Source organism: Malus sylvestris, chromosome 2 (assembly GCF_916048215.2).
Source record: "Malus sylvestris chromosome 2, drMalSylv7.2, whole genome shotgun sequence".
NCBI classification, from domain to species: Eukaryota; Viridiplantae; Streptophyta; class Magnoliopsida; order Rosales; family Rosaceae; genus Malus; species Malus sylvestris.
This window is the reverse complement of record NC_062261.1, coordinates 30345045-30371715: the sequence shown is the minus strand read 5'-3', so window position 1 is coordinate 30371715 and position 26671 is coordinate 30345045. Positions and strand designations below refer to the sequence as shown.

The window sequence follows — 26671 nt, the reverse complement described above, 5'->3', positions numbered from 1 at the left end:
AGTTTTTGCTTATATTTTTTGCTTGGTTTTATTCTCATTGAGCAGTTTTCAGTCCATTCTAGGGTACATAATCTGATCTCCTCATAGGGGCATCACCTGAAAAGGTATCACATGATTTGATTTCATTTCAATGTTTCGTTCATTGTTCGGGGTTGTTATTGTCAATGTAGATGTTTTGTTCTCTATTTGAGGTTTTGAATTATTTTGATAGAAAGTTTCGAGCTTTATGACCTACGATTAAATAAAATTATTTAACTACTTTCATATGATGTAATTTCTGTTATTGCAGTTTGTTAGTAGCAAGGTCGGTTGTCAGGAACACCATTTGTGAGAGTTTGTGCATCACCAAACATGACGCAAAGAAAGTCTATGAAGGGTAAGAGTGATGATTGTGATATATGTGCGTTTAATTATCTTTTAGTAATGTGAAGGGTAAGTCTGATAAATGTGGTGACAATGTGATCGTATATTCCTATTAGAAGTATTCTATAGAACTTATATGCTTGTGTGACATATTAGTTGGTGGCCGCGAGAAGTGAATGTGGTAAGTGACTACGTTGTAATTATGGAGATGATGAGGTTTAGATATACATGGTACATTTGATAGGTACCATATGCTTTGCTTGGATTCCTTTGAGTGATGGTCCGGAATCCCTTATATCCTATGATTCCGTTGAGTGATGGTCGGAATCCCTTCTATCCTATGATTCCGTTGAGTGATGGTCCGGAATCCCTTCTATCCTGTGATTCCGTTGAGTGATGGTCCAAAATCCCTTCTACTCCGCGATTCCGTTGAGTGATGGTCCGGAATCGTATCTTGGTTTGGATTCCGTTGAGTAATGGTCCGGAATCCCTTCTACTCCGCGATTCCGTTGAGTGATGGTCCGGAATCCCTTCTACTCCGCGATTCCGTTGAGTGATGGTCCGGAATCGTATCTTAGTTTGGATTTCGTTGAGTGATGGTCTGGAATCCCCTTTGGTGTCCTGGTTCCGTTGAGAGTTCCGAAACCCGATGTTGATGGATTTCGTTGAGTATTTCGATGAATTGTATGTGTTATTGATAATATGGTGATTGGCATTATTGATTGATGTGATAATTGGATGGTGTTGGAATACATATGTGTGGATGAGTGATGATATGAATAGATACTAATATTGTGCCTTGTTAAATGCTCCTTGAGGTGCTACATAATTGAATTGTGGTATTATGTTGAGATATAGTGGTTTATGTGATGAATGTTCGAGTGTAGCGAATGGACGAACTACGAATGGCTTGATCCCTAATAAGGGTACGTAGGCAGTCTAACGATGATGTTAGATGCAGCCATAAAGTATACGGAAAAATGACTATGCGATTTGATTCTTGAGTTGTGATTTGCCATATTCTAGAAACGGGGTATGTTGAGATACGAGTATTTGGTAACATCACGTGTCGATCCTGGAGTTGGGATCGGGGCGTGACACCTGCACCCTAAAATCCTGTGCAAGACTCATATATACAATGTCACTCATAAAAGCGATTGGAGTTTTTTTTCCTCTTACAAAAATTGAATTCTAAAATAATATACTCCCTTGCAGTTGCGTATGTAAATTTTGTCCTCTTTATTCACATACTATATTTACTTAATTTGTTTACGTTACATATTTTACTTGACTACTTCATCTTTAGGCACCTTGTTGTGGAGAACATGAAGCGTGAACTGAGGGCTGAAATTATGTCCATGCTGATGAGGGCTGCTGATGGAGGCATTGTGGAACCAAATCGAGTTGATGTGACTCAAGCTTGTGTGACTAGAATTGAACAAGGGACTAGTTTGGAGATCTAGGCAAGTGGAGAAGTTGAAGATGATGGCATTGTTGTGCTGCAGAATAATGGCACAGATGATGAGATGGTCTATCGTCCATGCATGGTGAATGTCACTGGGTTCAGTAAGTGATAAGCTAATTGTCTATCGTCCATGCATGGTGAATGTCACTAGGTTCAGTACGTGATAAGCTAACTGTGATCATTCCTGTGAATTTTGCTTGATGTATATAGTACAAATGTCATAGGGAAGACATAGATCCAATTGGGTGGATTTTGTTAGTTCAGTTGCTATTGGTGGATGTGCATATGTACTGTTGGTTTTATAAAATGTAATCTCATCACCCTTGGGTAGTTGGATGTGTTGGATAACAAACATGAATGTAATATGCTTCCTTTAAAAGGGACAAACCTTGTTATTGATTCCGTATGGGATATAAAGTGTGGTTGGTTGTCAATGTGAATCCTTTTGCAAATTTAAAATCAATGTGAAGTTTATATTAAGAAGATAAGTTTTAATATAGTACAAAGCTATGATTTAACAGCCATGTAATACAATTCGAACATAAAGGCCATTTGGAATGCTATAGATTCACACCATTGTTGGTGCCCATACTTTAAAAGCCATTGATCCTAATAGAGACACATAGGATTGGTGGGTGTATGAGTATGAAAACCACCAATGTTAGTCTCAAATCTAGCCACTAATAAGAGAGACAATGACATATTTTGAATTTTACAAATAATTATAAAATATAAAAATGTTGTACTATTCACATACCCACCAATGCAATATTGTTAGCCATTGTTACAATAGAGTCATCTACATATGCCACACTTTCTAGTTTAGTGGGTGCTTGGTGGCCATAGAGGTTTGCCACCAATGTGAGTGGCAACACTTGACAATAGCCACCAAATGAAAGGGTGGCTTATAGCCAAAGTTCTAGTAGTGGCATGCCCAACTTGACAGGTGAGTCACCAAACTTTCGACCACATATTGCATGAGTAAGAACATTTGCAAGTTGCTCCTCTGAATTCACAAATGGTATTGATACAATCTTCTTTTCAAGCTTCTCCTTAATAAAATGCAGATCCACCTCTACATGCTTCGTTATATCATGCTGCACTGGATTATCAGCTATATCTCTTGCTGACTTGTCACAATACAACTTCATGATCTCATTCGGTTTAAACCCAAGTCCCAAAAGAAGTTTTCGTAGCCAAAGGATTTCACAAATTCCTTGAGCCATTCCTCTATATTCGGCCTCAGCTGAAGACCGTGACACCACCTTCTATTTCTTACTTCGCTATGTCACCAAATTCCCTCTAACAAAGGTAAAATACCCAGAAGTAGACCGTCTATCAGTTAAATCACCTGCCCAATCTGCATCAGTAAACCCTTCAATTCTCAAATGCCCGTGTTTCCCATACAATACTTCTTTTCCAGGTGCCGACTTCAAGTATGCCAAGATATGCATAACAGGAGCCATATGATCCACATTTGGTGAATGCATGAACTGACTCACAACACTCACAACATAGGCAATATCAGGACGAGTATGAGCCAAATAAATCAGTCTCTCTACAAGCCTCTGATATCTACCTTTGTCAACCGGTTTCTGACTTAGATTCAAACACAAATGATGTTTCTCAACAATAGGAGTCTCTACCGACTTACATTCCAACATACCAATCTCTTTTAATAAATCCAGTACATACTTACATTGAGACAAGAAGATACCTTTAGATGAGCGAGCAACTTCAACTCCCAGAAAATACTTCAGATCTCCTAAATCCTTCATTTTGAATTTAACCGCAAGGTTTCCTTGCAACTTGGACATCTCATCAACGTCATCTCCTGTTATAATCATGTCATCTACATAAATAATCAAGGCTGTTACTTTATTTTGTTTACGCTTTACAAATAAAGTATGATCAAAATGACTCTAACGATATCCATTCCTTTTCATCACTTGAGTAATTCTATCAAACCATGCACGAGGCGATTGTTTAAGCGCATAAAGTGACTTACGCAACCGACATACTCCGGTATTCCCACCATTGCTATATCCAGGAGGAAAATCCATATATACTTCTTCCTTCAAATTCTCATGGAGAAACGCATTCTTCACATCGAACGGTTTTAATGGCCAATCCATATTTGCAGCTAAAGAGATAAGAACACGTACCATATTCATCTTGGCAACCTGGGAGAAAGTCTCTTGATAATCCACCTCATATGTTTGAGTATACCCTTTAGCCACCAACCTTGCTTTGTATCTGTCTACAGTTCCATCAACCTTATATTTAACCGTAAATACCTATCAGCATCCTACTGTTTTCTTTCCTGTAGGTAGCATCATCACCTCCCAAGTATTATTTTTCTGTAATGCCAACATCTCCTCATCCATTGCTTTTGCCCACATTGGATCTTTTAGAGCTTCCTCCACTCGAGTAGGTACTGGAATAGACTCCATAGTACTCACCAATGTATGTCGTTCTGGTGCAAGCTTGTTACATGATACATAATTGGCTATCGGATACTTCACCTTCCCTTCAGGAGAAAACCTATCAAGAGGCACACCTCGATTTTGTCTTGGTGGCACTTTATAAGTACTCACATTATTACTTAGATTAGTTACACAATCATTTATGATACTTACCTCTGGCATATTCAGAGAAGATGTATTGGGTGGCACATCAGAACTAGAGATAGAGGATATACTGGGCTCGGCAAGGGCATGTGTAGTGGGCTCAACAAGGGACTACTGAACAACTGGACATTTCTTGACACTAGCTGGCTGAGACTCTCTTATGGGTTCGGTCAGATTCAACTTTAAATCACAAACATCATCCGAGCTATCAATACACTCGGTACCCACTGTACATTCGGCACCAACAATTCCAGGTCCTACACGCTGTTTAATAATCACATCTCCCCTAGATCCAACAATTTCAGATTACCATCAGTGTTCTCCCCCTGGTGATCTGAAGTGGAGGATACAGAAGTGTAGAAATATCCCGTTTGAGAGAAGGTCACATTCATGGTTATATACATATGCCGGGTTTCATGATGGTAACACTTATACCCCTTTTGGTGAGAAGAGAAACCCAGAAAGACACATCGTAGTGCACACACAGATTCAATTTATTACGATGTATTTTCTGAATATGAACATAAGCCAAACAACCAAAGGCTCGAGGGGTGAGGGTATTACTGGACACCACTGGAGCATGTTGTGTGAGGACTTGAAGATGTGTTTGAAAACTAACCACCTGAGAGGGTATACGATTAATAACATACACGGCATAGGTAACCGCTTCAGGCCAAAAACGCTGAGGAACTGAGGCGCCAAGGAGCAAGGCACGAGCTGTTTCCAAAATGTGGTGATTTTTACACTTTGCAACCCCATTTTGTTATGGAGTATACGGACACGTGGTTTCATGGAGAATCCCTTGATCACGTAGAAACTCCGACAACTCAAAATTGATGTACTCTCGTCCATTATCAGAACAGAGAACCTTGATAACAGAAGAATATTATGTTTGAATTATCTGAGCAAATGATCAAAATATGGCACTAACATTACTTTTATTTTTCAACACATAAAGCTATGTCATACAAGTGCAATCATCAACAAATGTAACAAACCACCGAATTCCTGAAGAAGTAGTAACTGGAGAAGGCCCTCAAACATCGGAATGCACAAGATCAAACGGAAAAGGCATTTTATTCATACTAGGAGGAAATGAAGCACGATGACTTTTAGCAAGAATACAAACTTCACAATGTAAGTTTGATTTATTTATTCCACTAAATAAACTAGGCAACATATGCCTTAAATATCTAAAGGATGCATGCCCTAATCGACGATGCAATAACCATACTTCTTGTAGATTACTATCACAGAACACTCGTACTGTATGAGCTCTGCTAGGAACAACATCATCCACATAGTACAACCGCTCTCTCTTAGTGCCACGCCCAATTATCTCCTTGGTTTGAATATCCTGAAGTAGATAAAATGACGGATACATTAGAACAACACGATCCAATTGTTCAGTAACCTGTGGTATGGAAAGTAAATGATGTGATAAAGATGGAACAAGTAAACATCGGTGTAAAGGGAGAAAGGCTGTGAGATACACAGTGTCATCACCAACAACAGGGTTACGGGTACCATTGGTGGTGGCAATATATTCCCTGTGAGATGTTGTCATACATTGAAAACATATTCTTATTATATGTCATATGATCCATTGTACCAGAATCCAGAATCTAACCTGTATGGTGCTCAGTATCGGAGGCCAAAAAACCATGCCCTATAGTACCTGTGGTGGAGGATGAGTCGCCATAGGTAGAACGAGTCAACAAGGTTTGACTCGGGTCATAAGAAATAGGCTCGGCCTCCTTAGCCTTCGGTGGAGCAGTAGTTAGGAAGGCACGACCTCCATTATTGCTTACACTTCCACGCTCCTTTGCACACAATTTTTCTTCAACTTCGGAAACCAATCAGGCACCCTATGCTTAGCAAAGCACGTATCCTTAGTATGACGGGGTTGTCCATAGAAAGTCCACTTCAAATCATCTTTATTTTCTCGATTAAAGGGACGAGAATTTAAAGATTGATTAGAATGATTATTAGGACGAGGAGCACCAGCTGGCCGAGATATCATGGCCATGGACGGCAACCCTCCTTGATTGTTACTTCCACCCATCATGGTGGCATGTCGTTGTGCTTCACGCCAAACAACAGAAAACACCTCATCGACAGATGGTAAGGGTTGAGTACATAGAATATCACTACGTACTTTATCAAAGACATTATCCAAACCCACCAAAAAAGCATACACACGATCAATTTGAACTTTTTCTCGAATGGTCTTAAGATCCACAACACATTCCATCTTGATTGGTCTCCTTTGATCTAACTCCTGCCAAATGGACTTAAGAATACACACTAGCTGGTCGGCCCTCTTGACGAAGTCTGAAAGATTTAACCTTCAATTCGTAAATTTGAGAAATATCTGAACCATCATAATAGGTCTAAGCCACTTCTTCCTCAACTGGCTCCTTGATACTCCCAGTCATAAAGCCCTTCCTACCACGTCCACTGATGTGCATCTCTAAAACCTTCGACCAAAGAGGATAATTTGATCCATTTAGTTTCACGGTGTTTGGTACCTCAGATGTATCACTATGAATAACGACAAGATTCAATACCGGATTATTGGTTGGGTTACGAACACTGCCCTCTAACTTCAACATGCCACTGCCTTCCCCCGATGCCATTTTGCTTTACCCAAAAAACACAAAGCCGACACTGATGACCCACCACGTTGCTGCACACGCAACAATATCACATACACACTGTTGCACACACAACAATATCACACACACACACACATAGCAACACTGATCTCTGCGAAAAAATCAATCAACTGAGCACAGCGGAAAAAACTAGGGTTACGACAGCCTTGGTTCTGATGCCAAATAGAATTTTACGGGATAATTTTCATTGTATTACTTCCTTGGAATATATACAAATACAATCCTTGTTCTATATGGAAACAATAATCAATAAAGGAAACAACAATTAAACCTTCCTAATAAAGGACTCCTAATATTTACAATATATTTACATACTTATTTTTAATGACTCACGTTTACATTAATTTTATTCAATTTTTATGGCTGCACCAAACATTCGAGTTAAAATGCCAACGTACCTTATGAAGGGATCAAGCCAATTAGTTCACCATCCGTAAGAGATACTTACGTACGCTAATTAGGTCCTTTTCAATCCTTTTCCTTATTCCATTTCGATTATGGACGCTCATGTAATACTAGAACAGTTGCTTTAGCTAGGGGTCGACTTGGTGCAATTTGGCCCGGTTTCATCTTCAAAACGAAATAAAAAAAATATCAACGGTTTGGTCCGGTTTTGCTTAAATTTATTCCTAAAACTATGCAATTCAGTTCATGTTGATTCTAGTTCGGTTTATGCGGGTTTACTGTTCTGAATACCAAATCATTTGAATAAAATTTTATGAGTTGATTTTCTTTTCACTTTTATCATTGTTATTATATTATAAATTGAGAAAATTTTAGAAATGTCATATGAACTTGTTCATATTTTTCAATTTGTCATATAAACTAAAATTTTAAGCAATTTGTCATAACAACTTTACAAAATCATTAATTTGTTATCTCACCCTAACTTCGTTAAGTTTTCCATCCAATTTAAGTTATGTGGCTCGCACATGACTTGTGTTCAGGGTTATTTAGGTCATTTTAACATCTTTTCACAAGTTTTTTATTTTCTGTAGTACAAAAACTTAAATTTTTTACTTTTCTTTAGCGCATATACATCTACAATTCCATTTTTGGCACAAAATGTCAACCTGTTTCTCATTTATAGAGCCTGTATGAAATTATGTCTTCGTAACATGTTAAAATGCAAACTCCCACTTGTGTATCATTATATATTTGGAATAACCAGAAGAAAATGCATTGCATGATCATTAGATTGTTATCATATCAAAAATATTGTTTCATTGCCTGATAAACCCTACATTTTTTTTGTCGAATACAACTTAATAAAGGGAAGTAAGGTATTATAAAATGACCGAAATAACCTTAAACACAAATCATAAGCGAGGCACTTGACTTATATTGGATGAAAATTTAATGGAGTTAGGGAAAGATGACAAATTAATGATTTCACAAAGTTGGTATAACAAATTGCTTAGAATTTTAGTTTATATGACAAATTGAAAAATAAGTTCATATGACATTTCAAAATTTGTTCCTTAAAAAATTTTATGTTAATTTGATGTGGATTGAGTTGATTTTCTTTTCACTTTTACCATTGTTATTGTTTGGGCAGGAATTTCTGCTGGAGATGCTCCCAGGCCTACGAGCACACAGTTCCCCGAGAGGTTGGCGCCGGTTGATATTGTCTGTCGGGCTTCTGCTTATTGGCGGGCTGTAAGAGAAGGACATGGTTAATTCTGAAAGGTGCCTTTGTGGGGCCTTAGGTGTAGGCCTTGAGGCTCACAATCAAAACTAACTAAGTACTTAGGCGTGCCACTACCATCTTCAGCATGGCAGATGTAAAACAAGTGTTTAGGTTAATTGCTTATGCCCGAGGGACCAAGTCAGTTCTGAGAGGTGCCTTTGTGAGGCCTTAGATGTAGGCCTTGAGGCTCACAATCAAAACTGACTAAGTACTCTTGCATGTAGCTGGTGTTTCATTGTTGTGGAAGTATTACAACTGCTTTTACTTTAATCACCCGAGCCTGAAGAGCAGAACAAACCCTGATAGGTGCCTTTATGGGGCCTTAGGTGTAGGCCTTGAGGCTCACCATCAGAATTAATTCCATACTCAAGCATTCTATAGCGATCATAGTACAACATATGTAAAACTAAGAAATGGATCGATTACTTGCGCCCCAAGTAACTCGGACTTCTCGTTATCAAAGATTGTCGTGGATGGGTTAAGTCCACATTAAGTTCTCTTTTATGCCTTGAGACCAAGGACTTTTGGTTGATCAATCTTATATGCTTGAAAGGTTGAAACTTAGATTTGATCAAGCTATGAGCTTGAACCTTTACTTATCTTTTGTAATGGTTAAAACCATTAATCAGACCAGATTCGAGAACCAAGAGATCTTTTAATAACAAACTGACTAGAAATAACTTGGATATATATTGAAGTATACATCATACTGCTAGATCTATGAATTAACAGACAGAACAAAGAGGGTCGGGCAAGGTTGATCGTCTTGCAGCTTCCTCTCTTTGTAGTTACAAAGTGTTTGGGTGCTGAAAAGGGAAGATTGGTAGAGAAGTTTATAGGAGGGAGTCGATACTACAACAAGATTTAGACAATGTAGCAGAGCTTTTACAAAGACAAATGTTGTCTGTTCTACAGGGAGCTTAAAGCTAAAAAGAGTGTAGACTCTGGACAAAGCATAGCTTTGTGGGTTTCTTGGTTTGACTGCGATAGACAAGTTGTAAGATTGTTTGTTTGATTGATTAAGTGTCTTCATCTCTGATTTCTCTTTCTTCTTTTATAGACAACTTGGCTCAGTTGACTGTAGCTTTGTTCTTGCCCGAATGTGACTGAAGGGTAGTGACTCACCAACTTTTTACTTGTACTGCCATTGTAAAGTACTTTTGGGATGATTAGCTGGCTAATCTACACCACTTGTTCTTTGAGTAGGTGAGCAAGTGGCTCAAGTGGTTTGCACCTAGCCGAAAAAAGGCTTTTTCCATCTTCTGGGCTTCGGCTGGACCTTAGGTTTTCTTCCTTCCAGACTTCCCTTTGGGCTGACTTCCACTTGAGCCCAAAGTTTAAGTTTTAATCCAAACAGTGCCCCCTATAATCATTATTTAGGCTGGAATTCCAAGCGCCAATATTGATTAAACAGCCGTTTGTGTGTGCACGCCTATTCTCAGAACTTGTAGATTTGGACGAAATTAATGCAATCTTGCGTCTCTTGCTCTTCCCATGGACTTTTGGTTATCATCTGATGCTCTTATAAATTCCGGCTCAATTTTTCATTTTCTGAGCAAGCAACTCAAACCAATCACTCCCCATGTTTAGCAGACAAGCCATCTTCAATACTTTCCCCTCTTGGAGAGTCTTCATCACCTTCGGGCGTCCCTGCCTTCTAAATCTTTTTCTGAAACTGGGGAAAAAACGCTCCTCAGGATTCATGTGGAAAGTTTTGAAACTCTCATTCCGTAAGAAAGATCCTCACCAAATAGTTACTATCTCCAACACCTTTGGTCAAACGTCCCGTTATCCCCAACACCTTTGGTCAGACGTTCTACTCGTTCTAAAGTTGTTGAATATATAGGCTTAGTCGAGTAAATGCCAGCTTGGTAGTTGCCCTCATAAGTCAGACTTCACCATCACATCTTGTGAAAGTTTGCTTTGAGGGTCCTCTACCAGGCCTATTATGGTCGCACAACCCGATCACCTGATCGGGTTTTGCAAATGAAGACACCGGAAGACTGCACGAGTCGGCATCACAACTGGAAGGAGTCGGGTAAAGCACGTCAGGAGAAATGTAGAAACTTCTTTTCTAGGATCTATTCTAACTTTTTAAGAATGTAAAGCCTTTGAGCTGAATGTAAACTTCACCAATTTGTCGAAATGAATAAAATATATCTTTTTAACTGCTTTTATCTTTATGCCTTTTTCGAATGGTTGATGAACAAACATTGCCCTTCTTCATCTCGAACCCTGCGTTATCCTCTTTCTTCTTCTATATAACAATCCTTGACATCCCATAATGTAGGATAATATTTCTTTAAGAATTTAACATTAATGGGATGTTTCTGCCAATTCCCTTCTATGTCCGCCAAGTAATATCCGCCCTTGTCTAATACTTGACTAACAATAAAAGGACCTTCCCAAGTCGGGCTCCATTTCCCAAAGCCCCTAAGCTGAGCTCCTAAAGGGAGGATTCCCTTCCATACTAAGTCTCTTTCTCTGAAAGACTTTAACTTCACCTTTTTGTTGTAAGCTTGGGAAACCGCTCTTTTTCCTTCTTGAATCTGGTTTAGGCCTCAATTCGGGCTACATCTAAGTCTTCAATCCCTTGACACATAGCTTCGATGTATTCTTCACTGTGTAACCCGAATTGATTCTGAATTCTGACAGAACTCACATTGATTTCCATGGGAAGCACTGCATCTTGCCCGAAAGTCAGAGCATAGGAATCGTCCCAGTTCTTGCCCTTTTAAAGGTTCGATATGCTCACAAAGTATCCCCTAGCTTCTCGTGCCACTTCTCCGGACTATCTGTCATCATTCTTTTGATAATGTTTATCAAAATCTTGTTGCTAGCTTCAGCCTGACCATTTGACTGAGGGTAGTAAGGACTAGACTGAATCATCTTTATCTTGTATTTACTTGCAAATTCTTCAATCTCCTTCGAAATAAAAGATGGCCCACGATCCGTGACTATGGTTTCGAGCACCCAATATCTGTGCAGAATCTTGGTCTCAATAAATTTCTTGACCACATCTAAGGTTATGGACTTTACGGCCAAGGCTTCTACCCATTTGGTGAAATAATCCGTTGCCACTATTATGAAAGTATGCCCCTTGCTAGAAGCTGGATAAATCTGCCCGATGAAGTCCATTGCCCATCCTCTGAAGGGCCAAGGCTTGACCACTGGATTTAAAGGTACTGAAGGCACATGTTGGAGATGTCCGTGCCTTTGACATTCTTCACAGCATCGGGCATAGGACTTGCAATCTTTTTCCATGTCGGGCGAGAAATACCCATACCTCATAAGCAACCATCTCATCTTTGTTCCAGCTTGATGTGCCCCACATATCCCTTCATGTACTTCGGCCATTACTCTCATAGATTCTTCTTGGCCAAGGCACTTCAATAGTAGCCCATCTGGAGTTTTTCTTAACAGGTTTTTCGCCCATAAGACATACTTGGTTGCTTGCTGTCTATTCTTCTTGCTTGTGGGTGAAGAAGGATCCTTTAAATGTTGAATGATAAGTGATCTCCAGTCTTCTATCTCGGGCTCTACAACCATCATATCCAGACTGAATCCCCTTTCTAAAATAGAAGGGAGATTTCTCCTTTGAATCTCAACATCTACTTCATACTTTCTTTCTTGGATTGGTACCCCGGAGGCCACTTGCGCCACCTCGTTGACCACCAGATTGGATTCCCTGGGGACATGATTAATCGATATCTTAGTATCCCAATAACTTAACAATTGAGTGGCTGCTAAGTAATATCCAGCCATGGTGATATGCCTGCACTTGTATTCTCCATTTAGCTGGTTGATTACCAACTCTGAGTCGCCAAACATCTCTACCTCTGTTGCCCCCAGCTCTATCAAGATTTCTAGGCCAATTATTAAGGCCTCATATTCTACCCGATTGTTGGTGCTCATTTGATAATCTAGGAGGAATGAATAATAATGGTGAACCCCTTAAGGATTTATAATGACAATCCCAGCTCCAGATGCCTTCTGAGTGTAAGAACCATCAAAATACAGCTTCCAAGAAGTGACCCAAAAACCTATTACTTTTTTTATCTCCTGTTAGACCCATTCCTCCTTGCCCCGAGATGCCTTTGCTTAGTGGGATCCAAACACTGGTTACCTCTAAGGTTCCTGAGATGCTAATAATCTCATTCTGAGACTCTTGATGCTCTGTTAAGAAGTCGGCAATTGCTTGGCCTTTGACTGCTCTTTGGGGTACATATTGAAAGCTGAATTCTGATAATGCCATAATCCACTTCCCAATCCTTCCTGTTAGCATTGGTTTTGACAACATGTACTTAATCACGTCTGTTTTGGCTATGATGTGGACGTGACAAGGTAACATGTAATGCCTCAACTTGCTGGTATTGAAATATAGAGCTAAACACAATCTCTCTACTGGGGTGTATCTTGTTTCTACCTCAGTCAGAATTCTACTAAGGTAGTACACCGCTTGCTCCTTCCCGCCTTTGTTGTCATGGGCCAGTAAACTTCCAATTGATTTTTCTGAAGCAGAAATGTATAGCTTTAAGGGTTTTCCCCTTTGAGGTGGTACGAGCACTGGTGGAGAAGTTAAATAGTCTTTTATGCTGTCAAAAGCCTTTTGATGTGGTGGTCCTCATTCAAATTCTTCTTTATCCTTCAATCTCAGAAGAGAAGTTAGCGGCTGGATCTTGCCCGCTAAATTGGCAATGAATCTTCTTAAGAAATTGATTTTGCCTAGCAGCCTCTGAAGTTGTACTTTGTTGGTGGGCAAATGTGACTCCATTATTGCTCGAGACTTGTTTTTGTCCACCTCTACACCTCTTTGATGAACAAGGAATCCTAAAAAGTTGCCCGCTCTCACTCTAAACGCGCACTTCTTTGGATTCATCTTTAGTGTATGGATCATCACTCTTGTCAACGCTTGCCTGAAGTCTGTCAAATGCTGTTCTTCTATCTTGGATTTCACCACGATATCATCAATGTATACCTCCATGCTTCGGCCAATTAAATCATGAAAGATGGCATTCATGGCTCTTTCGTAGGTTGCACTAGCATTTTTTAGCCCGAATGGCATGACTAGGTATTCATATGCCCCCACATGCCCGGGGCACCTAAAAGCTGTATTGTGTATATCCTCCTGAGCCATTTTTATCTAATTATACCCGACATTCCCATCCATAAAAGATAGGACTTTGTGCTTTGCCATTGCATCTATGGATAGGCCAGCCATGGGCATGAGATATTCATCTTTTGGTGTAGCGCCATTAATATTTCTGTAATCAACACAACATCGTACTGCTTTTGTTACGGCTTTTAAAACGAGTACAATGTTGGCCAACCACTCCACATATTTGGCAAGCCTAATAAATCCAGCTTTTACTAGCCTTTCAATTTCTTCTTTGACCTTTTCTTCTATTTCTTTTGACATCCTTCGTGGCGCTTGCTTGACAGGTTTATATCCCTCCTTGATGGGCATTATGTGTTCCACCAAGGTTGAATCTAAACCTGGCATTTCTGTATAATGCCAAGAAAAACAATTTTTAAATTCTTGCAGAAGGCTAATGATCTCTGTCCGATCACCAGTCTTCAACAAGCCACTGATTTGTATGGGTCTTGGATTTTCTTCCTTCCCCAGATCAATGACTTCCAAAGGATCCTGAACCTCTGGTGGTGGCTTGTCTGGCTCTGCACACAAAAATTCGACTAACTCCGGGCTTTCGGGCAAGTCGTCTGGCCTATCCAGGTCATATATGTATTCGGCCATTTGTATGGCCGCATCCAATTATTCTCCGCAAAACTCTTCCTTGTTTTTACTCTGGCTGTTTAGAAATTCTAGCTGCCATTCCTACTTTTCTTGTTTTCTTCCTCTCCCATACACCAACAATCTTTTGATCAAAGACCTGACTGCCATTACTTGATCCTTCCTTTTTTGCTTTGTCATTAATGGTGTTGGGGTGTTGGGATGATGCATGGTCTATCCCATTCCTCCCTTGTGATGAGCATTCCCTGTTTTAAGAGCTTTTGGGCCGTCACCTTAGTAGGGCGACCGTTCTCATCTACTCCTGAACATTGTAGAATTCCTACATTGGGATTGTAGAAACTAGCCTCCGCAACATTGGCTATAGGAAGAAATGGCTGTGATTCGGCCTCCACCATCTCCCAAAAACCTGGTTCTCCCATCCCTTCTTCGTGGTAAACAACAATTTGTTGATGTAGGGTGGAAAGTATGGCGAGACTTTGGTGGATCCAATCTCTTCCAAGTAATGCTCCATAAGTGGAAGTGCAATCCATCACAAAGAATGCCAGCATAATTTGTTTAGACCCCAAGTCCATTTCTAAGGGCAATATCTCATGGGTTATGGTGATGGCTTCCGAGAAGCTTGAAATTGTTAGGTCTATGGGAATGAGATCTTCTACCCTTTTTCCCAACTTCTTCATCTGTTTGGCTGGCAATACGTTGATAGCCGCCCCACCATCAATCAAAACCCTTTTGAAAGACACTCATTCCAAATGAGCCGTGACGTATATAGGCTTAAGATGATTGGCTAACATTAAGTTTGGGCGGCTGAACACCATTCTGTCCGTATAGATCCTCATTGGTTTATTTTTGGATGCCTCGAACAACTCAGCTTTTCCTGACTCTCCTTCTTCAGCAACTTCCATACTGACATGGGCCATCATTGGCTCTGCTGCCAAATAATCACCCTCCATCATGGCAGGCTGATTAGGCTCGGCACCAAACATGGCTGATAAAACATATGCCATGTTTATATGAAAATTGCTAGGTTCCGGTAAGTCTTCTTTCTTGCTCCCAATGCGGTCCATGAATTCATCCAACCAGGCCAGTGCATCTCCTGGGAGCATTAGTTCTGGTGCCCCCTCCTGCTGATCTATGCCAAAGTCTGGTATTTGCCTCGGAACTTCGCCAAAAGGATCCACCAACAATGGTGAGGGGACTCTCCTTTCGGGCGAGACAGTTCCAAAACAAATAAGTTCTGTCCTCCATCCGGGTGTTGGCATCATCATCATATCTTCTTGAGCTCTCATCAAGATTCTGTACTTCCCAGGGTGTGGGCTTTGTGGTACATGGTTTCCTTCGCCTTCCGTCTTGCTATTGGCCCTCTCCACTTATTTTTTACTCCTCCAATGGAACTGACCTTTTCCCCTGGATGATGTTTTTTCAAACTTTTCATTCTTGGAGGCTTCAGACGTTGCGGGAGTCTGTAAAGAATTCATGTAAGCCTTGTGTTGTCTCCAGACCCTTCTAACCATGGAGGCTCCCATTTTCTTGATGGGCTGTCCATTTTTCTCAACCACATACCACTTTCGGCCGAGGCGGGCAGGATTATCTTTTTTGACAGGATTTGTTATCCTATCATTTCTTCTGATCTCTCCTCCCATGTGGCCATATTGAGGAGGCCTTATATCCCTCCATTTTGGCATTTTTGCCTCATTGTCTTCTGCTTCCTCAGAGGCTTCATGATTTTGAAACACCTCCGATAAACCCTTAGGTTGGGAATCTCCTTCCAACCTTTGGAAAACACACTGGGAAGTATCTTTTTCTGCTGCCCGCATAACTTTCTCGCGGGCTTCTTACCTTTCTTTTTCTTTCCTTCTGATCAACTCATGATCTATGATAACTCCTGTTGGTGGTATCTTGAGTTCACACTTGCATTGACATCTACCACACATGACCATCCTTTTGATTATGGCCGCTTTTGGTTTTTTGGGCAATTTGATAACCCCTTCTGTAGATCTGTCGGCCAGCCTTCTTTTTTCTGTAGCCTTCCCTTTTCCCTTCTCGGCCCATGTTAAATTTATCATAATTACTGGGACCTCAGAAAGGGGATCTACATGCTTGTCCACTTTTGCTTTGACCTGCCCCCGACTATCTTGTATGAATAGCGATGGGCTAGGTGGATTGTTTACCAAGGTTACCTCCACCTCCGGCTGGCTGGCCTCGAGCTTTTCTCTCTTTTCTTCCCCACCACCTTTCTCTTCAAGTAGAGGCAAAGATATGAGAATAGTTGGTTCCATAGCTAGGTTTGCTTTTCTCTTCAACACCTTGGTGCAACTGTTTGGAATAGCGCCCACCAGATCGGGCTTTTCTTGTGAATCTTCTGTCAAAGCATGAAGCTGGCCTACTTCTTCTCTGAACCCTCTGGAGGCGTTCTCCATTCTTTGTAACATTTGCAACAAAGTAGTCTGCAAATCTTCATTAGTTGTTCTTTTTGGGACAGTTGACCTTTGTAAATTTGTAGGGATATTTGCCATGTCTTGGCAAGTAAGATTGATCAAAGATGATCCTACCAAGAGTGCCAAAACTATGTTTGGGCAGGAATTTCTGCTGGAGATGCTCCTTGGCCGACGAGCACACAACTCTTCGAGAGGTTGGTGCCGGTTGATATTGTATGTCGGGCTTTTGCTTATTGGCGAGCTGTAAGAGAATGACAGAGTTAATTCTGAAAGGTGCCTTTGTGGGGCCTTAGGTGTAGGCCTTGATGCTCACAATCAAAACTAACTAAGTACTTAGGCGTGCCACTGCCATCTTTAGCATGACAGATGTAAAACAACTGTTTAGGTTAATTGCTTATGCCCGAGGGACCAAGTCAGTTATGAGAGGTGCCTTTGTGAGGCCTTAGATGTAGGCCCTGAGGCTCACAATCAAAACCGACCAAGTACTCTGGCATGTAGCTGGTGTTTCATTATTGTGGAAGTATTACAACTATTTTTACTTTAATCACCCGAGCCCAAAGAGCAGAACGAACCCTGATAGGTGCCTTTGTGGGGCCTTAGGTGTAGGCCTTGAGGCTCAACATCAGAATTAATTCCATACTCAAGCATTCTATAGCGATCATAGTATAACAGATGTAAAACTAAGAAATGGGTCGATTACTTGTGCCCCAAGTAACTCGGACTTCTCGTTATCAAAGATTGTCGTGGATGGGTTAAGTCCACATTAAGTTCTTTTTTATGCCTTGAGACCAAGGACTTTTGGTTGATCAATCTTATATGCTTGAAAGGTTGGAACTTAGATTTGATCAAGCTATGAACTCAAACCTTAACTTATCTTTTGTAATGGTTAAAACCATTAATCAGACCAGATTCGAGAACCAAGAGATCTTTTAATCACAAACTGACTAGAAATAACTTGGATATATATTGAATTATACATCATACTGCTAGATCTATGAATTAACAGACAGAACAAAGAGGGTCGGGCAAGGTTGATCGTCTTGCAGCTTCCTCTCTTTGTGGTTACAAAGTGTTTGGGTGCTGGAAGGGGAAGATTGGTAGAGAAGTTTATAGGAGGGAATTGATACTACAACAAGATTTAGACAAGGTAGCAGAGCTTTTACAAAGACAAAGGTTGTCTGTTCTACAGGGAGCTTAAAGCTGAAAAGAGTGGACTCTGGACAAAGCACAGCTTTGTGGGTTTCTTGGCTTGACTGAGATAGACAAGTTGTAAGATTGTTTGTTTGATTGATTGAGTGTCTTCATCTCTAATTTCTCTTTCTTATTTTATAGACAATTTGGCTCGGTTGACTGTAGCTTTGCTCTTGCCCGAATGTGACTGAAGGGTTGTGACTCACCAGCTTTTTACTTGTACTGCCATTGTAAAGTACTTTTGGGCTGATTAGCTAGTTGATCTACACCACTTGTTCTTTGAGTAGGTGAGCAAGTGGCTCAAGTGGTCTGCACCTAGCCGAAAAAGGGCTTCTTCCATCTTCTGGGCTTCGGCTGGACCTTGGGTTTTCTTCCTTCCAGACTTCCCTTTGGGCTGACTTCCACTTGAGCCCAAATTTTAAGTTTTAACCCAAACAGTTATTATAATTATAAAATTTGATGTTAACATATATATATATATATGTGTGTGCGCGTGCGGGGTTGTCATGAATCACATTTCAGTAGTTTATATCTGAAGCATGTTTTCACAAATTTTGCAGACTCATCTGTCCACAAACAACTATGCATTCGATTTACAAAAGTACATACAGCGATCATGGAGGATGATTTTAGAGCTGCAGTGGGAATCAGGTTGCCAATTGTGTTATTTTTATTAATTTTTTGTTTTTCATAAATTATTTATATTCACAGTTTGATTTCGTTCTGAGCCGTTCTATCAAGATGAAAACAGAGACTGAAACCGGTCTGAACGGTTCTGTGCATCTGGTTCACTAACTCACATCAATGTCAGTATACATGTTCATCTTCATTTCTCAACAAACTCACATCAATTAAAAGCCTCACCAGTTAGAAACATAGACTTCTTTCTTTGTCATATATGGTTATGTAGAAACTTCATCTCATGTTCTAATTGAGACCTCGCACTCTCGTTCCCACTAAAACAAAATACTACTGACTTTTCTCCTAATCAAGTATCGTGTCAATAACTATCACTTAGAAAATGCGGCTTTTTTCTTGGCTTTTAATGAATGTCTCATCTCCCTCCAAGGTCGTTCTTCGTATTTGCATGACGCATCAATCCGCATCCACATCTTCTTAAACAAATAGTTGATTTATTCAAAGGAAAATATTCTCTCTCTTTCTTTATGTAAAGTCATACGTATTTGTCTTTTAATAACCATGAGTGCATAAGAGGAAGAAAAATAGCGTGTTAAAGGCACAATCCCTTTCCAACTCGTCGAAAATTCATTCGTTCAACATTTACACCCCAAGCTTATTTTCCTTTGAAATTTAATAAATGAAGATTAATCCTTCGGACAATCGTTGCAACACACACATAATTCCAAAATTTTAGATAGAAACCGATAAGAGAGTTTTCATTCTTGGACTTATGATTTCCTATGAGTGTTGAGTACCCAGCATCCACTTCCACTACAATGATTCAATCTCTACGTATTACGTTTTGCTTTGCTTTGTTCAAGATTCATATTGTTTCATCTAATTAAAATCCCAAGAGAAGTTTGGCGGAGTGTCAAAAGATTCAAGAAAAAAACTTGGGGTGGGGTTGCTACATCCTTCTACGGTAACCCCAAAAAATAGAAAGTCAAAACAAGAACCGGAAACAAAGTCCCTTAATTTACGTTTGAAAGATTATACGTTCAATGTTAATATTATAGAAAACTAGATTTTAATCATTAAATAAATAGAGATCTTTTGATATAGGCGTCTCAGTTCTAAATTTTTTAGATCAAACATTCATGTCTTTTAGTGATTTGATTAAACTTTTTTTGGTCATAATTTTGGTGCTATATGCATATTATATTGTAACAAATTTCCTATAATCTAGCTTTTTAATTACACTCTCCTCCGTTAGAGATAATTGTAAAAAAAAAGAAAAATTGGTTAGATTCAATTTATTTTCACAATAATGCTACAATTTAGCAATAATTATCTACGATTTAAGATATTTTCTTTCCAAAATAGTTTAAAATATTTTTAAATCCCACAAAATCAAATGTACTGAAATAAGTTTTTCTTATGCGTTAAGAGAAAATAGGATTGAGAATAATATAAATGTGACGACCTGTCCCGAATTAATATATATTTGATTCTCGAAAGGGTGGAGATGACGGTTTTACCCTTGAGCGTTGGGTTGTGAATGTATTTATGGGCTAAGAAAAATGGACCAATTATTTCATTTCCTACTTCTTTTGACCCAATTGAAATATGGGGTTGTTTTGGATGGTTTTTTTTTTTAGCTTATAACTGGTGGCCCAATTAGAGTTGATTGTATATGGGTGCCCAATCCGGATCAAGACACACACACACACACACACACACGTGCAACTTGCATCTGTCACTCTCTTTCTCGAAACCTCTTTCCGTCCGTACAGTCTGTACGCACACACACCCAACTAGTTTCATCTTGCACAAATCGACATAGTGGAGGCCATTTCCAAGTTCCTTGTAAGCTCAGGAGTCGAGCTATACCCTTAGTTGGACATAAGGACTTCGGGAACTCGAGAACCTATGAGCTCCAACAAGGTGTCCTGTTGCTCGAGCTTGATCGCGAGTGTTACGCGGGGTTTTAAGGTACTAGAGAGTCTTAAAACAGCTTTACGAAGTTGTTATAGGAATTTTGGAAGGTTTTGGACGTCGGGACACTCGAGTTCTTTGAGTTGCAGACTTAGCCGGTTTTCACGAAATTTTTTCGGCCAATTTCCGTTGGTTTAGGCACTCTAAAAGTGGTAAGATCATGTTCTCCTAGTTGAGAACTTCATTTTGGTACAAATTTCATGAATTTTGGTGTTGAAATGGAAGAGATATTGAAGTTTTTCAGTTTTATAGTTTTCCAGTTTTCGGCGAGTGCAGCAGTGACTGCCGCCGGACTCCGGCGAATCAAGGAAAGAGAAGGCGAATATTCCATCAAGTTTGACGGAATATACCTAACGGCGTCAAGTATATTTAACGGTATATTCCATTATTTAACGGAATATTCTTTAACGGCGTTAAAGGTTCCGTCCGTGTGCCAGGCACGTGCTTGCGCATGGTCGTGCCTTGGTCGGCGCGTGAGGGCGCGTGGGACATCGGAAATTTTTTCTAAAAATATGGGGATGATCGTGGGGTTGTGTAGGCCTTGATGGTATATTCACACACCCCAATTGAGCAACGTATGAGAAGTTATTTCATAGTTTTGGTTATGTACTTAAAATAACGTTAAAATAGTTGTTTCACATATAGGTGAGACGTTTCCAGAGGACGAGCGCAGTCAGGTGAGGCTCGGGGGTTACGACCTTACCACATATCAGTAAGTGGGTTTTTGGTTTTCATTATATGTATATATATGCATTATGTTTTTCCCATAAAAATTGATTTAATTGATTTTGTGTTTTTAATGCCATGTCAAATGCTTTATATTTTAGAATATACATTAGTAATGTGGTATGCTAGTATTTGACGTTGCGGACGCTTAGGTAAGTTTCAGGTGAGTATATGTATTGATGATTGTGAGTTGCATTATGATGGTGGTACATAGATGTATTTAGAGCTCATTAACCTGCATTCTGGTGTTAGTGCTCCCGCCCGTGGCCAGAGCACAGTCATTCATGTGGTGTTCACCTCTCGCACCGCACGCTCACCTTGGATCCAAGTTTGGTGCACAGTCTTGTCGTACAAACCACAATAGGTGGTTCCGACTCGTAGGTGACCCGCGATTATTCGCACAGTCTTCACGTGATCGTAGCACTTGAACGTACTTATTTACACCTAGTTTGGTCGTACCGACCACTATAGGTGGTTCCAACTCGTGTGCAGGGATAGTTGATAAGTTATAGGTTCAGCCGTATAGGCCACAATAGGTGGATCCAGCTGACCTATTACTTTTTATTAATTTTCTTCACCTGGTTTACTTATTTCTTTATGTTGAGATACTTGGCATGGCATACATGGAGATTTTGCTATTCCGAATATGGTTTGATATAGATATGTATCTTATTTTCTGGGAAATTATATGGGTTTTACGGTGAGGGGTTAGTACTTTTGATAAGTGAAATGGTTTGGAAAAGCTTTGTTTTTGCCCACTCACACTTTCTGTTTTGCGCCCCACCAGGTTCTAGATAGGAGTGCTTGTTGGTTGCTTACGAGGAGTTAGCGGCGGTTTTGATAGACTGTAATTAATGTAGGACCATCTCGCTGGTATTGTATAATTAGTATTTGTCCTGCTGGATTGCACTTGGGTTACCTATGCTCTGATTATGTGTAATTACGCTTAAATCTTGTCACTAGCATTTATATCTTATCTAGTGTAAATTAGTTAGTTAGCTAGCTAGGTTGGTTTTTATTTACTCACGTTTTTATATCTTTAGTACTAAATTAGTTACGTCACTCTCGATTGACGGTCAGCACGCCTTGATTTAGGTCAGGGTGTGTCAATAAACGTACCAATACACAATGTGTACAAAATAAAACGTACCAAAATAAAAATAATGTACCAATATTAACAATATGTATCAAATCAAATGTACCAAAATTACAAATAAACGTACCAATTAATGATTTTTGTAAATTCAAACGTACTCGCAGATAATATATACGTAATGTATTGTACCTAATAATAATTCGTCAACAACTATACTTAAAAAAACAGCACAAAAAAAAAATCACAAAAAATGGAAAAAATTACACGGAGCTTTTATGTTGATCACCAACTATTTGAAAAAAAAAAAACCATTTGAAAAAAAAAATAATATTAAATGTTTGCATAACCAAAAAAAAAGAAAAAAAATTTGTGATCGAAAAAACATATTTGGAATAAGAGAAAATATAGTTTAATTACTAATATCTCCACTAAATAAGGAAAAGTGCATCATGCGAAAAGGATAAATTAAAAAATTATTTTAATTTTAAAAAATATAATAATGACATGTAATTTAGCTTGAGATGGTTATTGGTCAAAACAATTTAATCAAATTTTAAAAATGCACAAATGTTTAATCTAAATGATATAAAAAAAAACTGTAGGGGATTCTAATTTTCCCTAAATAAAATGAAGTTTAGAAAAATGTTTTATACAAGATTTAAAACTGATTTTAGTCCCTAGACTCTGTTTAATGCCATCATATGTATTCAATGTCTCTCTTTTTTATTAAAATTTTATGGTGTTCATAAATTAAATTTTATGTGAAATCCCGTTCTTGGATTTCACTATTATAATCTACGTATTTGTATTATTGAGATTTATATTATTTTTTTGGACAATTTATTTTAATTGTCTGAATTTAGATTTTAATTAATTTAGTTACGAAGTTTGAAGTTTGGAAATTAATTAGTTAAAATCCGTAGACCTTTTGAGGTCACAATTTATATTGTTGAATAGATTTCAAGATCACGAATGCATAGGCGAAAGCCGTTTGCGAGTCCAAGTTTTAACGGTATAGTTATGGATATTTGAAGTTGTGTTACTAAACTATAGATTTTAATTTATTTGTAAAACTCCCACATGGTAGGAAAGGGGACTAATTAGAAATGGGGGAGGAAAGAAGAAAACAAGAGGAAAAAAAAGAAAACAAATAATAAAAAATAATAATAAATAGAGCTGCTAGAGGGCAGCAGGGGAGAGAGCAGGAGAAGAGTTTCAGGAGGGAAGAAAAAGGGTTAGCCAATCGGAAGGGAGGAGAGAGGAAGAAGGGACGAATGGGAGAAGGAGAAAGGAGGAAAAATGAGGGGAGGGGAGGGACACCGGATCCCTTTACCGGTCCCCCATTTTCGACCTGACCCGGTTACCTACAAATTTTTCGACGGTTTCTCTTGATTTTTCCGGCAAATTGCAGCCATCCACCACCATAAATCAACTCAGTGACCTCCCATCTACACTTTTCCACCAAAATCGAGATGATTTGTGCATGATTTCGCGAAGAACAACCACGTTGGTCCTCAGACTCCACCAAAATCGAGATGATTCCGTTGAGAGGTCCGAAACCCGATGTTGATGGATTTCGTTGAGTGGTTCGAAATCGCATCATTTGATTCATTTGAGACAGTTTCAGAGATGTAGGCTTCGGCTGAATTGTGTCGCTCTAGCCCTGCAGTTCGATGAATTGTATGTGTTATTGATGATATGGTGATTGGCATTATTGATTAATGTGATAATTGGATGGTGTTGGAATGCATATGTGTGGATAAGTGATGATATGAATAGAGATTAATATTGTGCCTTGTTAAATGCTCCTTGAGGTGCTACATAATTGAATTGTGGTATTATATTGAGATACAGTGGTTTATATGATGAATGTTCGAGTGTAGCGAAAGGACAAACTACGAATGACTTGATCCCTAATAAGGATACGTAGGCAGTCTAACGGGGAGGTTAGATGCAGCCATAAAGTATACAGAAAAATGACTATGCGATTCGATTCTCGAGTTGTGATTTGCCATATTCTAGAGACGGGGTATGTTGAGATACGGGTATTTAGTAACGTCACGTGTCGATCCTGGATGTATGTCGGGATCGGGGCATGACATTTTAATTCTCATTATGTTAAGTATCTTATGTAAAAAATATTTCTGTTGAGATTTTTCTGTACAATTTTTGCATATTTTTTTATGTGCCACTAATTCATTACAATATATTTAGGTACAAACATTTCAGTACACTAGGTTAATATAATATGTTTAGGTACGAACATTTCGGCACACTAGTTTAGTATAATATATTTAGATACCAACATTTCGGTACACTAGTTAGGATCATATATTTAGGTACAGAATTTTCAGTACACTTATGTTTTTGCATATTTTCTTATGTGCCACTGATTCATTACAATATATTTAGGTACAGGCATTTCGGTACGCTAGTTTAATAAAATATATTATGATACAGACGTTTAGGTACAATGTAACATCCCACATCGCCCAAGCGAATGATCCTTAAATGTATATTCTCATCCCTACCTAGCACAAGGCTTTTTGGGAGCTCATTGGCTTAGGATTCCGTAGGAACTCCGAAGTTAAGCGAGAAAGAGGCCAGAGCACTCCCAGGATGGGTGACCCACTGGGAAGTTGCTCGTGAGTTCCCAAAAACAAAACCGTGAGGGAATGGTAAACCCAAAGCGAACAATATCGTGCTACGGTGGTGGAACGGACCTGGGATGTGGTCCGCCCCGGGCCGGGATATGATAGAATGGTATCAGAGCCAATCCCTGGCCGGAAGTGTGCCGACGAGGACGTCGGGCCCCTAAGGGGGGGTGGATTGTAATATCCCACATCACCCAGGGGAGTGATCTTTAAATGTATATTCTCATCTCTACCTAGCATGAGGCCTTTGGGGAGTTCATTGGCTTCGGGTTCTGTAGGAACTTCGAAGTTAAGCGAGAAGGAGGTCAGAGCACTCCCAGGATGGGTGACCAACTGGGAAGTTGTTCGTGAGTTCCTAAAAATAAAACCGTGAGGGAATAGTATAATATCGTGCTACGGTGGTCGAACGGACCCGGGATGTGGTTCGTCTCGGGCTAGGATGTGACATACAATAGTTAAAGGAAGCAAATAAAATTAATGAATTAAAATGTATAATAATAAATTTAAAATTTAATGTAATGACATGGGGATTAATTCGAGCCAAGAGTTAAGATGGCATGGGGAACCTCCAGGTTTAATCATGGAAGCACTTTTTGAAGATATGTCTATTTAATTGTACTCTTGATTTGCTACGTGAAGATAGAAAACTCTTAGTTGATTGTTAGGTACGAAATGCTATTTTTTCCTTAGATCGAGTTGAAAGTCCCGATGAGATTTTTATCCAGACCCATGTATGCACTGCTATCCTCCTATTTGTACGCTCCATTCTATTTAATGAATATCGTACCTTATCTAAAAAAAAAAAAAGGGAGACTTTGGATGCAGTCCTTAGCTATGAATATTCTTTGATTGAAACCTTGCTGGTTTTTAATTTTTGATCGAGGTCTCTGAAATTCATGTGATAATTTATTTCTATGTACGTTACTATATTTTTTAAATTAAAAATTAGAAATTTTAGTTGTTTATAGAATTGAGATTTTAAATAAAAAACCATAATTTGTGGGATTAAAAATATTAAAATATAAATATACTATTGTGTGTGTATATATATAAACATGGGTACATTCATCAAAATTAACCAAAAAAATTATTGTATCAAAACAAGGGTACATTTTTCAAAATCACAATATATATATATATATATATATATATATATTAGCCTTAATAACATTAGTAAATTTCTTCGATTAAACTTGACATGGATACATTTTAAAATCATAAAAAAAAGAATGTACCCATATAAGTTTAAAAATGGATTAGAAAAAAATTGAATAGATTTTATATAAAAAAATGGTACATTTTACATATAACAAATTGGTATACTTAAGAATGAGTACATTTTAAGATTAAATTACATGAATGGGTACATATAATT

The 26671-nt window shown here is 38.9% G+C and overlaps 1 protein-coding gene across 2 annotated transcripts in view; it reads right to left on the bottom strand.

The window, feature by feature from the left end:
- The window catches only part of LOC126612227 (rust resistance kinase Lr10-like), a 145974-nt gene that overhangs the window by 67898 nt on the left and 51405 nt on the right, over window positions 1–26671 (bottom strand). The window lies entirely within an intron of this gene.